Source organism: Kogia breviceps, chromosome 11 (genome assembly GCF_026419965.1).
Source record: "Kogia breviceps isolate mKogBre1 chromosome 11, mKogBre1 haplotype 1, whole genome shotgun sequence".
Classification (NCBI taxonomy): domain Eukaryota; kingdom Metazoa; phylum Chordata; class Mammalia; order Artiodactyla; family Physeteridae; genus Kogia; species Kogia breviceps.
The window spans coordinates 74850507-74864568 of NC_081320.1; the positions used below are offsets into that span (position 1 = coordinate 74850507).

A 14062-nucleotide genomic window follows, 5' to 3' on the forward strand; every position below is an offset into this window, starting at 1 on the left:
AATCAGCAGCAGGGAACATGCCTTTTTTATTTTGAATTTTATTTATTTTTTATACAGCAGGTTCTTATTGGTTACCTATTTTATACATATTAGTGTATATATGTCAATCCCAATCTCCCAGTTCATCACACCACCCACCCCCCCACTTTCCCCCCTTGGTGTCCATACGTTTGTTCTCTACATCTGTATCTTTATTTCTGCCCTGCAAACCAGTTCATCTGTACCATTTTTCTAGCTTCCACATATATGCGTTAATATATGATATTTGTTTTTCTCTCTCTGACTTACTTCACTCTGTATGATAGTCTCTAGATCCATCCACGGCTCTACAAATAACCCAAATTCATTCCTTTTAATGGTGGAGTAATATTCCATTGTATATATGTACCATATCTTCTTTATCCATTCATCTGTCAATGGGCATTTAGATTGCTTCCATGACCTATTGTAAATAGTGCTGCAATGAACATTGGGGTTCATGTGTCTTTTTGAATTATGTTTTTCTCTTGGTATACGCACAGTAGCGGGATTGCTGGGTCATATGGTAATTCTATTTTTAGTTTTTTAAGGAACCTCCATACTGTTCTCCATAGTGGCTATATCAATTTACATTCCCACCAACAGTGCAAGAGGGTTCCCTTTTCCCCACACCCTCTCCAGGATTTGTTGTTTGTAGATTTTCTGATGATGCCCATTCTAACTGGTGTGAGGTGATACCTCATTGTAGCTTTGATTGGCATTTCTCATAATAATTAGTGATGTTGAGCAGCTTTTCATGTGCTTCTTGGCCATCTGTATGTCTTCTTTGAAGAAATGTCTATTTAGGTCTTCTGTCCATTATTTGATTGGGGTGTTTGTTTATTTTAATATTGAGCTGCATGAGCTGTTTATATATTTTGGAGATTAATCCTTTGTCCATTGATTTATTGGAAATATTTTCTCCTACTCGGAGGGTTGTTGTGGTTGTAGTTTCCTTTGCTTTGCAAAAGCTTTTAAGTTTCATTAGGTCCCATTTCTTCATTTTTGTTTTTATTTTCATTACTCTAGGAGGTGGATCAAAAAAGATCTTGCTGTGATTTATGTCAAAGAGTGTTCTTCCTATGTTTTTCTCTAAGAGTTTTATAGTGTCCGGTCTTACATTTAGGTCTTTAATCCATTTTGAGTTTATTTTTGTGTATGGTGTTAGGGAGTGTTCTAATTTCATTCTTTTACATGTAGCTGTCCTGTATTCCCAGCACCACTTGTTGAAGAGACTGTCTTTTCTCCACTGTATATCCTTGCCTCCTTTGTCATAGATTAGTGGACCATATGTGTGTGGGTTTATCACTGAGCTTTCTATCCTGTTCCATTGATCTATATTTCTGTTTTTGTGCCAGTACCATATTGTCTTGATTACTGTAGCTTTGTAGTATAGTCTGAAATCAGGGAGTCTGATCACTCCTGCTCCATTTTTTTCCCTGAAGACTGCTTTGGCTATTCGGGGTCATTTGTGTCTCTACACAAATTTTAAGATTTTTTTGTTCTAGCTCTGTAAAAAATGCCACTGGTAATTTAATAGGGATTGCATTGAATCTGTAGATTGCTTTGGGTAGTATAGTCATTTTCACAGTATTGATTCTTCCAATCCAAGAACATGGTATATCTCTCCATCTGTTTGTGTCACCTTTGATTTCTCTCATCAGTGTATTATAGTTTTCTGAGTATGGGTATTTTACCTACTTAGGTAGGTTTATTACTAGGTATTTTATTCTTTTTGTTGCAATGGTGAATGGAATTGTTTTCTTAATTTCTATTTCAGATTTTTCATCATTAGTGTATAGGAATGCAAGAGATTTCTGTGCATTAATTTTGTATCCTGCAACTTTACCAAATTCATTGGTTAGCTCTAAGTAGTTTTCTGGTGGCAGCCTCTTTAGGATTCTCTATGTATAGTATCATGTCATCTGCAAACAGTGACAGTTTTACTTCTTCTTTTCCAATCTGTATTCCTTTTATTTCTTTTTCTTCTCTGATTGCCGTGGCTAGGACTTCCAAAACTGTGTTGAATGGCAAGAGGCAAGAGTGGCAAGAGTGGATATCCTTGTCTTGTTCCTGATCTTAGAGGAAATGCTTTCAGATTTTCACCATTGAGAATGATGTTTGCTGTGGGTTTGTCGTATATGGCCTTTATTATGTTGAGGTAGGTTCCCTCTATGCCCACTTTCTGGAGAGTTTTTATCATAAATGGGTATTGAATTTCGTCAAAAGCTTTTTCTGCATCTATTGAGATGATCATATGGTTTTTATTCTTCAATTTGTTAATATGGTGTATCACATTGATTGATTTGCATATCTTGAAGAATCCTTGCATCTGTGGGATAAATCCCACTTGATCATGGTGTATGATGCTTTTAATCTGTTGTTGGATTGTGTTTGCTATTATTTTGTTGAGTATTTTTGCATCTATATTCATCAGTGATATTGATCTGTAATTTTCTTTTTCTTCTTTTTAAAAAAATTTATTTATTTATTTATTTATTTTTGGTTGCATTGGGTCTTCATTCTTGCACACGGGCTTTCTCTAGTTGTGGTGAGCGGTGGCTACTGTTCGTTGCAGTGCGCAGGCTTCTCACTGTGGTGGCTTCTCTTGTTTTGGAGCATGGGATCTAGGTGTGCGGGCTTCACTAATTGTGGTTCATGGGCTCCGTAGCTGTGGCACGTGGGTTCAGTAGTTCTGGCTCATGGGCTCTAGAGTGCAGGCTCAGCAGTTGTGGCATATGGGCTTAGTTGCTCCGCGGCATGTGGGATCTTCCCGGATCAGGGCTCGTACCTGTGTCCCCTGCATTGGCAGGCAGATTCCCAAGCACTGAATCACCAGGGAAGCCCTTTGATTTTCTTTTTTGCTAGTATCTTTGTCTGGTTTTGGTATCAGGGTGATGGTGGCCTCATAGAATGAGTTTGGGAGTGTTCCTCCCTCTGCAATCTTTTGGAAGAACTTGAGAAGGATGGGTGTTAACTCTTCTCTAAATGTTTGATAGAATTCACATGTGAAGCCATCTGGTCCTGGACTTTTGTTTGTTGGAAGATTTTAAATCACAGTTTCAATTTCATTACTCACAAGTCTGTTGGTCTGTTCATATTTTCTATTTCTTCCTGGTTCAGTCTTGGAAGGTTATATCTTTCTAAGAATTTGTCCATTTCTTCCAGGTTGTCCATTTTATTGGCATAGAGTTGCCTGTAGTAATCTCTCATGATCCTTTTTATTTCTGCAGTGTCAGTTGTTACTTCTCCTTTTTCATTTCTAATTTTATTGATTTGACTCCTCTTCCTCTTTTTCTTGATGAGTCTGGCTAAAGGTTTATCAATTTTGTTTATCTTCTCAAAGAACTAGATTTTAGTTTTATTGATCTTTGCTATTGTTTTGTTTCCATTTCATTTATTTCTGCTGTGTTCTTTTTCCTGCTGTGTTCTTTATGATTTCTTTCCTTCTGCTAAATTTGGGTTTTGTTTGTTTTTCTTCCTCTAGTTCCTTTAGGTGTAAGTTTAGATTGTTTATTTGAGATTTTTCTCAAAGTTGAGATGTTTCCTGAGGTAGGATTGTATAGCTATAAACTTCTCTCTTAGAACTGCTTTTGCTGCACCGCATAGGTTTGGGATCATTGTGTTTTCATTGTAATTTGTCTCTAGGTATGTTTTGATTTCCTCTTTGATTTCTTCAGTGATCTCTTGGTTATTTAGTAACATATTATTTAGCCTCCATGTGTTTGTGTTTTTTACGTTTTTTCCCTGTAATTGATTTCTAATCTCATAGCACTGTGGTCGGAAACGATGCTTGATATGATTTCAATTTTCTTAAATTTACCAAGGCTTGATTTGTTACCCAAGAGGTGATCTATCCTGGAGAATGTTCCACGTGCACTTGAGAAGAAAGTGTAATCTGCTGTTTTTGGATGGAATGTCCTATGAATAACAATTAAATCTATCTGTTCTAATGTGTCATTTAAAGCTTGTGTTTCCTTATTTATTTTCTGTTTGGATGATCTGTCCATTGGTGTAAGTGAGGTGTTTAAGTCCCCCACTTTTATTGTGTTACTGTCAATTTCCTATTTTATAGCTGTTAGCAGTTGCCTTATGTATTGAGGTGCTCCTATGTTGGGTGCATATATATTTATAATTGTTATATCTTCTTCTTGGATTGATCCCTTGATCATTATGTAGTGTCCTTCTTTGTCTCTTGTAACATTCTTTATTTTAAAGTCTATTTTATCTGATATGAGTATTGCTACTCCAGCTTTCTTTTGATTTCCATTTGCTTGGAATATCTTTTTCCATCCCCTCACTTTCTGTCTGTATGTGCCCCTAGGTCTGAAGTGGGTGTCTTGTAGACATCATATATATGGGTCTTGTTTTGGTATCCATTCAGTGAGCCTGTGTCATTTCGTTGGAGCATTTAATCCATTCACTTTTAAGGTAGTTATCGATTTGTGTGTTCCTATTGCCATTTTCTTAATTGTTATGGGTTTGTTTTTGTAGGTCCTTTTCTTCTCTTGTGTTTCCCACTTAGAGAAGTTCCTTTCACATTTGTTGTAGAGCTGGTTTGGTGGTGCTGAATTCCCTTAGCTTTTGCTTGTCTGTAAAGCTTTTGATTTCTCCGTTGAATCTGCATGAGATCCTTGCTGGGTAGAGTAATCTTGGTTGTAGGTTCTTCCTTTTCATCATTTTAAATATATCATGCCACTCCCTTCTGGCTTGTAGAGTTTCTGCTGAGAAATCAGCTGTTAACCTTATGGGAGTTCCCTTGTATGTTATTTGTCATTTTTCCTTTGTTGCTTTCAATAATTTTTCTTTATCTTTAATTTTGTCAATTAGATTACTATGTGTCTTGGCGTGTTTCTTCTTGGGTTTATCCTGCCTGGAATTGGGTGGCTTCCTGGACTTGGGTGGCTATTTCCTTTCCCATGTTAGGGAAGTTTACGACTATAATCTCTTCAAATATTTTCTTGGGTCCTTTCTCTCTCTCTTCTCCTTCTGGGACCCCTATAATGTGAATGTTGTTGGGCTTAATGTTGTCCCAGAGGTCTCTTAGGCTGTCTTCCTTTCCTTTTATTCTTTTTTCTTTATTCTGCTCTGTGGCCATGAATTCCACCATTCTGTCTTCCAGGTCACTTATCCATTCTTCTGCCTCAGTTATTCTGCTATTGATTCCTTCTAGTGTAGTTTTCATTGCAGTTATTGTATTGTTCATCTCTCTTTGTTTGTTCTTTAATTCTTATAGGTGTTTGTTCTTTAATTCTTCTAGGTCTTTGTTAAACATTTCTTGCATCTTCTCGATCTTTGCTTCCATTCTTTTTCCAAGGTCCTGGATCATCTTCACTATCATTATTCTGAATTCTTTTTCTGGAAGGTAGCCTATCTCCACTTCATTTAGTTGTTTTTCTGCGGTTTTATTTTGTTCCTTCATCTGGTACAATGTCCTCTGCCTTTTCATTTCATCTATCTTTCTGTGAATGTGGTTTTCCTTCCACAGGCTGCGGAATTGTAGTTCTTCTTGCTTCTGCTGTGTGCCCTCTGGTGGATGAGGCTATCTAAGAGGTTTGTGCACGTTTCCTGATGGGAGGGACTGGTGGTGGGTTGAGCTGGGTGTTGCTCTGGTGGGTAGAGGTCAGTAAAACTTTAATCCACTTGTCTGCTGATGGGTGGGTCTGGGTTCCCTCCCTGTTGGTTGTTTGGCCTGAGGCAACCCAGCACTGGAGCCTATACGGCTCTTTGGTGGGGCTAATGGTGGACTCTGGGAGGGCTCATGCCAAGGAGTACTTCCCAGAACTTCTACTGCCAGTGTCCTTGTCCCCACAGTGAGTCACAGCCACCCCCCGCCTCTGCAGGAGACCCTCCAACACTAGCAGGTAGGTCTGGTTCAGTATCCTATGGGGTCACTGCTCCTTCCCCTGGGTCCTGATGCACACACTACTTTGTGTGTGCCATCCAAGAGTGGAGTCTCTGTTTCCCCCAGTCCTGTCGAAGTTCTGCAGGCAAATCCCACTAGACTTTAAAGTCTGATTCTCTAGGAATTCCTCCTCCCATTGTCAGACCCCCACGTTGGGAAGCCTGATGTGGGGCTCAGAACCTTCACTCCAGTGGGTGAACTTCTGTGGTATAAGTGTTCTCCAGTTTGTGAGTCACCCACCCAGCCATTATGGGATCTGATTTTATTGTGATTGTGCCCCTCCTACTGTCTCATTGTGGCTTCTCCTTTGTCTTTGGATGTGGGGTATCTTTTTTGGTGAGTTCCAGTGTCTTCCTGTCGAAGATTGTTCAGCAGTTAGTTGTGATTCCGGTGCTCTGGCGAGAGGGAGTGAGCACACATCCTTCTACTCCGCCATCTTGAACCAATCTCTGGGAATATGCTTTATAGTTAAATGATAATCCATGGTAATGGAAGGGACTAAGATTTAGATACTGGAAACCAATGGTTAAAAAAAAGTAGAGAGATTTTTGAAATGCAGTCACCTAAACACAGACTCATACTTTGCAAACACCAGCCTGCCTCTCTAGGGTGTGGTCTCCTCTCTGCCATTTGGGACCTGGGAATCAGGCCCACCTTCACCCTCCCCCACATTTGTGTTTGTGGTGGGGCAATAGGTAGACTAATGTGGAAGGTTCAAATGTACCTTGAAGATCATCCCAGTCCAGCCTCCATCTGGTGCTTGATTCTCCCCGACTTTGTGTCATGTGTCTGTCCAGTTTCTATGTCAACATTTCCAAGGATTAAATACTGTCTATTCTACCCATAGGCAATATAGTAGAAAGATCTAACTTTTGCTCTATTTAAGCACATATCTGCACTCATTTGGAATCCTCCTATTAGTCTTGTTTCTGACTTTTTAGATGACACAGGAAAAAAATTACTGCTTATTTATAGTGATAGCATTTGGAAGGCTTCCATCATTTCAATCCCAAAGGTTTCCCTTTGTAACGAAAAACCATTTCCAGTTTTCATGAATCTTCTGTGTCACAGTTTGAACCTGTCTTGGTCATTATCCTCTGGACACCTTGTTTTCTAATAATCCTCAAAGCTTAGCACTCAAAACGAAGCATAATATGCAAAGAATAAGAGATTGAGGAGAAGGGGAAATCGCCTAGAATAAAATGTGGTCAGGCATGTTGGTAAGTATGTCTTGGGTGTTAAATTCTTGTAGTGTGTATTTCAAAATCCAAGATGGCTGTTATAAATACACAGATAGAATGAGATTTTAAAATATAATGTTAATAGTGATGTTTAGGTACATGATAAGCAATGGACATTAATAGTAAGAAAAGTGGGTCTGGAAGGCTGTAGATGGCATCACGATGCTGAACAGGTTCCTGGGCCCCAGCTATTGGATGCTGGGGAAGAACTGATTTCCACGGCAGGCATGGGGGGTACCTGGGTGCCAGGGGTCTGGTGTGGGCCTCTCACTGGCAGCTAATTCTGCACTGCCTGATTTATATCAATGGCAAATTTAAGAAGCAGGATTAATTAAGCTGCCCCTCCATGGTTCCCTTTGTTGGTGTTGGCTCCTCCCGGTTCAGCTCTTGCTGCATCTGGAATAGCAGAAGCCCTCAGGATAGATATTGAGAAAATCTACAATTCAACCTAAACCTTTATGTTTCTGAAAATAGTTTTGATATTTTAACACACATAGCATTAAACTTCACTCTGAAACTAGATTACTCGTTTATTGTAAAAGGATACAACTCAGAAACAACCAAATGGCAAAAATGCATAGGGCAAGGTATGGGGGAAGGACTAGCGAACTTCCATGCTCTCTCCAAGCTCACCACCCTGCCAGCACCTCAACATGTTCACCAACCCAGAAGTTCTGAGATTTTTTTAAAGGAAAAGTGATATAGGGCAGAATTAAAATGTTAAGGTCCTAAAAAGCTAATAAATAATGCAATAATAATGAAACCATCTATAGAAAGAGGAAATAAAGTCATTCTGCCTATTACCTCTTGGCAGCAATAGCCTCCTTGCTTTCACTCTGGTGCCGCCTCACTCCTTTTCCATGTTATAACCAGAGTGATCCCTTTCATCACTCTACTTAAATTCCTTCAGTGGCTTCCCATTTTTCTTGGTCCAATGACCAATGTTCTTAGTAGATCCTACATGGTCTGCATCATCATTCAAGATTTACCCTGTGTCACTTTCCCTTGCCCTCTGCACACACACTGACCCTTGTCCAGTTATTTGAACACATCATGGGCCACTGCTATGCTTCCCCCCTGCTCTTCATCTAATTAACTGCCACTTATCACTGAAAATTAAGCTTAAATGTCATTTCCTCAGGGGAACCCATTCCTGACCCTCCACTTTAGGTCAGATCCCTTTCTTAAGTGCTCTCAAAATTTCTTTCCTTCAGAGCACTTATCTCAGTTTGTGTTTTAGCACGCTTATTAATTTAATGTCCATGGAACAGGGGTGTGTTAATCACTGTCCCAGCTTGAGGAAAAATCTCACCAAGACTGGCCACAGACACTCTTCCCTTCCACACCTCTACAACTTTCTGTATTTCCAGGATCTCACTTTGCCTCTGATATGTGTGTATGTGGACAAGAGAGGGGTTATCCTCACAGGTTGTTGGAAGGGGACTGGTCAGTTTTTCTTTATATGATCACAGGCTCTGTGCAATGGAAAGGTCTCCTGTTTCACTTGGCTCCCTGGTGCTGACAACAGATGGTGCTTCACTCACGAGGCAGGTGGGCAGAACTGCGAGGGTAACCCTTCCCTCTTATCTGCAAGCTCTCTCTTGGTCTGATCCCAGCCCTACATTCCTGACTTTCCTTCAACATGCTTCCTCTCCCTTTCTTTCCCTCCTCACTTCCTCTTACTCCTATAACTCTATCTTGTGGGATGGAATTGGTGGGGGAGGGAATGCGAGAATAAAGTACTTCTTCCTAATCAATTTGGCTAATTGAAAAAAATCTTACATCTGTGCTTCAGCTTTTAAAACTGGAGTAAGAATTTGGTTTTTGAGCTCTACTTCTTTTGTGATAATACTTCCCTGAGGTAGTTAGATGCCTTGTGTCTAAGTGCCCCAAAGAAGGAGGGTCACAGAGAAAAAGATTGAGTAGGTGATAAGCACATTGGCCATTATACAAAACTATTAACCAATTACATGTCTCTTCCCATCAAACTGTGGAAACAGAGATGATGTCTCTTCTTATCCAACTTCATATCATTAGCATCTAATGCAGTGTCTGGTTCATATTAGGGACCCAAAAACTATTTGTTGAGTAAATCAATAAGTGAATAATTGAAAGAGGAGATAAATAAAGTGACAGGCAAGAGCCAACATGACTGACTTTGAGATGAAGGGCCTGGAAAGCAGGACCTGATAGCCAAAGACAGAGACCCTGAGCCCAGAGGAGGCAAGATAGATAAAAGAAGAAAGACCAAGTCTCTAGTGGATTAAGAAAAAAGAGTCTACCTGAGACAAATGGTCTGTGGAGATAGGAAAATAGGCTACTCTGGAGTTAGAGGAAAATCCACACTTATTTTCCAATAGAAGAAAATTTTTAAAAATTTTTGTTCATTTTGCATAGAAGCTAAAGTTCAATCTACAGACCCAGTAGGTATAAATAATGTTTTATAATAATGAATTTTAAAATTCCAGACACTATGCAAAGCACTTTATTCACATCATCACACTTAATTCATAATAAACCTATGAGATAGTATTTTTAATGCCAGTTTTACAGATAAAGAAACTGAGGCTCATAAGTGGAATACTACATCAATCAGCTGTAAAAAAAAAAAAAAAAAACATTTTTGGGCTTCCCTGGTGGCGCAGTGGTTGAGAGTCCGCCTGCCAGCGCAGGGCATGCGGGTTCGTGCCCCGGTCTGGGAGGATCCCGCATGGGTCCCGTGAGCCATGGCCGCTGAGCCTACGCGCCCAGAGCCTGTGCTCCGCAACCGGAGAGGCCACAGCAGTGAGAGGCCCGAGTACCGCAAAAAAAAAAAAAACAAACCATTTTTTTAGTGACAAAGAACATCTATGAATGGAAATGATCTATGATTAAAGGAAACTTGTTCATTGTATTATGCAAATCTTATTCATCCTGATGATACGTTTTAGTCTGCTTGTCTTATTCCCCCATCATGACAGTGGATTTGCCTATTTTCCTTTGTAATTCTGTAAATTTTTACTTTATCTATTTTGAGGCTACATTATTAAGTCCATATAATCTTAGGATTATTTTATCTTTCTGTTGAATTGAACCTTCTATAAAATAAATTCTTTCACTAGAAAAAAAAGGAATCTGAGGCTCAGAGGGCTATGATAACTTGCCCAAAGTCTCACATTAATAAGTGGTAGAGCCAGGATTTAAATTCAGATCAGAGGAACCCCAGAGTCAGAGTTTTAGCCCCAGTGCTTATTCACATTCATAAAATGCTTTACAGTTTTCAAAATGCTTTTTAACAGGTATTTGTAGACACTATCCTAACAATCCCAAGAGTAGGCAGGGCAGATGCTACCATCCCCATCTTACAGGTGTCTAAAAAGAATAAAGGCAAAGTGTGCCTGTCCTACAACTTACTGATGGTTTAAAACCTGAGCTGCCACTATTTACAGTAGCCAGGACATGGAAGCAACCTAAGTGTCCATCGACAGATGAATGGATAAAGAAGATTTGGCTCATACATACAATGGAATATTACTCAGCCATAAGAAGGGACAAAATTACGTCGTACTGATCGAGGGGACGCAACGGAGGCAGGCCGGAGCTGCTGCCGTCGCCATGCCCCGCGGTAACCAGCGCGAGCTCGCCCTGCCAGAAGAATACGAAAAAGCAGAGCGACTCGGTTAAGGGAAAGCGCCGAGATGACGGGCTTTCTGCTGCCGTCCGCAAGCAGAGGGACTCGGAGATCATGCAGCAGAAGCAGAAAAAGGCAAACGAGAAGAAGGAGGAACCCAAGTAGCTTTGTGGCTTCGTGTCCAACCCTCTTGCCCTTCGCCTGTGTGCTTGGAGCCAGTCCCACCACGCTCGCGTTTTCTCCTGTAGTGCTCACAGGTCCCAGCACCGATGGCATTCCCTTTGCCCTGAGTCTGCAGCGAGTCCCTTTTGTGCTTCCTTCCCCTCAGGTAGCCTCTCTCCCCCTGGGCCACTCCTGGGGGTGAGGGGGTTACCCCTTCCCAGTGTTTTTTATTCCTGTGGGGCTCACCCCAAAGTATTAAAAGTAGCTTTGTAATTCCAAAAAAAAAAAAAAAAAAAAGGGACAAAATTGAGTTATTTGTAATGAGGTGGATGGACCTAGAGTCTGTCATACAGAGTGAAGTAAGTCAGAAAGAGAAAAACAAATATAGTATGCTAACGCACATATATGAAATCTAAAAAAAGGTACTGATGAACCCAGTGGCAGGGCAGGAATAAAGATGTAGAGAACACACTTGAGGACACAGGGGCAGAAGGGGAAGCTGGGATGAAGTGAGTGAGTAGCATTGACATATATACGCTAACAAATGTAAAATAGATAGCTAGTGGGAAGCAGCCCCATAGCACAGGGAGATCAGCTCGATGCTTTGTGACCACCTAGAGGGGTGGGATAGGAAGGGTGGGAGGGAGACGAAAGAGGGAGGGGATATGGGGATATATGTATACATATAGCTGATTCACTTTGTTATCAGAAACTAACACAACATTGTAAAGCAATTAAACTCCAATTAAGATATATATATCTTAATTGGAGTTTTATATATATATATATATATATATATATATATAATATAAAAGCCTGAGCTGCATTGGTCAGGAAATGGGATGGTAGTTAAAGATACTAAAATCTACATAACTTAAATTGATTGATTCTGATGTTACTTAATTGCCTATACTCTGGAACCTCAAATATGTTACCCTGTGCAAACCACACTCTCTGTGGGTACACCTGATCCGCTCTATAATCATCTTGACTTGTGAGAACTGCCCGCCCATCCACAGGGGCTGGCCTGGCTCCCATGTTCATAGCATGTGAAACTCTCCCATCCTTTCCCCACTGTCACTGATGAGAACAGGCTGCACGCCTGATTCAGAGAAGCCAGTTAATTTCTCTGTGTGGCCAGAACGGAGGGACATGGGAAAACTGAGCACTGGTGGGAGAGAGACATGTAAGGGTGGGAAGGGAGGTTGGCAACTGAGTTGAGAAACCGAGAAAGCAGGTCATGGAGAAGGAAGAATGAATGAATCAGGCAAGAAAAGAGAAGCAGAGCTGAGAAATAAAGACAACACCTCTTCTGGATTCCTAAAGAATTTCCAGTTTCTGGTTCCACTTCTTTTTTTTGCGGTACGCGGGCCTCTCACTGTTGTGGCCTCTCCCATTGCGGAGCACAGGCTGTGGACGCGCTGGCTCAGCGGCCATGGCTCACGGGTCCAGCTGCTCCGCGGCATGTGGGATCTTCCCGGACCGGGGCACGAACCCGTGTCCCCCGCATCGGCAGGTGGACTCTCAACCACTGCGCCACCAGGGAAGCCCGGGGAAGCCCAGGGAAGCCCAGGGAAGCCCTGGTTCCACTTCTATCTGGAGGCCCAACGGCTTTCCTGACACGCTAGCTGGAGTTAGGTTTGGTTGTTTGCATCCCGAAGTGTCCTAAGTGAAGCTCCATTTCTAGCTGATGGAGGAGGACTGAGGAGTGGAAAGAGCTGGCCGACGCCAGGGTGATCATGTGTCTGGGGACCACCTGTGGAGGCCATGGGGGAAGTGTCTGCTTTGGAGTGATAGCCATTGTATAAGTAGAATGAGGCAATTGCTTGGGACTGCTAGCATAAAAAGACTTGTTAAATCATCGCAGGACTCACTTAGGTGGTAAAGGGGAGGAGGCTTTTGATCATCTACGAAGCACATGAATGTAACAAAAAGCAATCAGGTGTGCATTGTACTCCTTTTCTGTTTTCCCTTCTTTGGTTACTATGGTAGTGGGGCCAAGCTTTATGATGGCTTCTTGCTAGACACTTTTCTATACATTACAATTATGACGAGTCTAGAGAACACTGAAGTACCAGGATGAGGGGTAACGCTGTAACTAACATCTGTATCATGCTCTACACCTTACATAGTGCTTTTGCATTATTATAGTTTTGTGATTCATGGAGCATCTATTGTATATCAGATGCTCTGTTAGGGCTTTTTATATAATAGCTCTGATTCCCCCAGCCACACCCAGAGGGAGGTATTCTCATCCTTAATTTACAAATCAGGAAACTGAGGATCACAGAACCTAAATGACCTGCCTGTGAATATTCAGACACCAAGGTTTGAAAAATGCCTTTGGGCTGCATTTTGCATTCCTATTGCCATGTAATAATACTTTCCCTCACTCTTCATTTCACTCCATTCATTCATAGAGATGAGAGGGAATACACTTTCATAAAAATATTCATGATTAGGTCATGGTAATGGCAAGGGAAGTATTCAAAAATAATTGAGAACTGTAACATAGAAATACAGAACGACTCAATGAAGTCAAGGGTGAAAGTATCAGATCAATGCCATTCGATTCTCTCTGGCAGAGGTGAGAAATGAGACTCTCACCAATTTTAATTTATCTATTTAACAAATTCAACAAATACTTATTGAATGCTTGTCTACTCATGCCAGGTATTGTGTAAGACACTGGATATAGAAGTTGGAAATATATGGAAACAATTCATAGTCCTAATGGGCTCTTGAACCAGTGGGGAGATAGATTTATAAACAATCCCAAAGTAATCTCTTAAGAGCACTGAGGGGGCTAGGATATTTTACAGGGAGCAATAGGAATTTAAGTAAAATGTGTATAAAACGTTTGTTTGCGCTGGGGGGATGCAGATCAGGGACACTGAATGTATCACAGAAGAGGTAGTGAGGGACTGGGGTGTTAAGGATGAGTAAGAATTTGTTGGGTGGACAAGGAGGTATTGTTAGCATGAAAAAGATTATCGTCTTTTTTTTTTTTTTTTAAACAGCATTTCCATTCTTTCAGATGACTTTTTTTTTTTTTTTTGGTTGCACTGCCCAGCTTGCGGGATCTCAGCTCCCTGACCAGGTCAGGGATTGAACCTGGGCCTCTGC

At 41.0% G+C, this 14062-nt stretch overlaps 1 pseudogene; it reads left to right on the forward strand.

The window, feature by feature from the left end:
• The first annotated feature begins 10708 nt into the window (after positions 1–10708).
• Positions 10709–11031, forward strand: LOC131765582 (small EDRK-rich factor 2-like; annotated as a pseudogene).
• The last annotated feature ends 3031 nt before the right edge of the window (positions 11032–14062 follow it).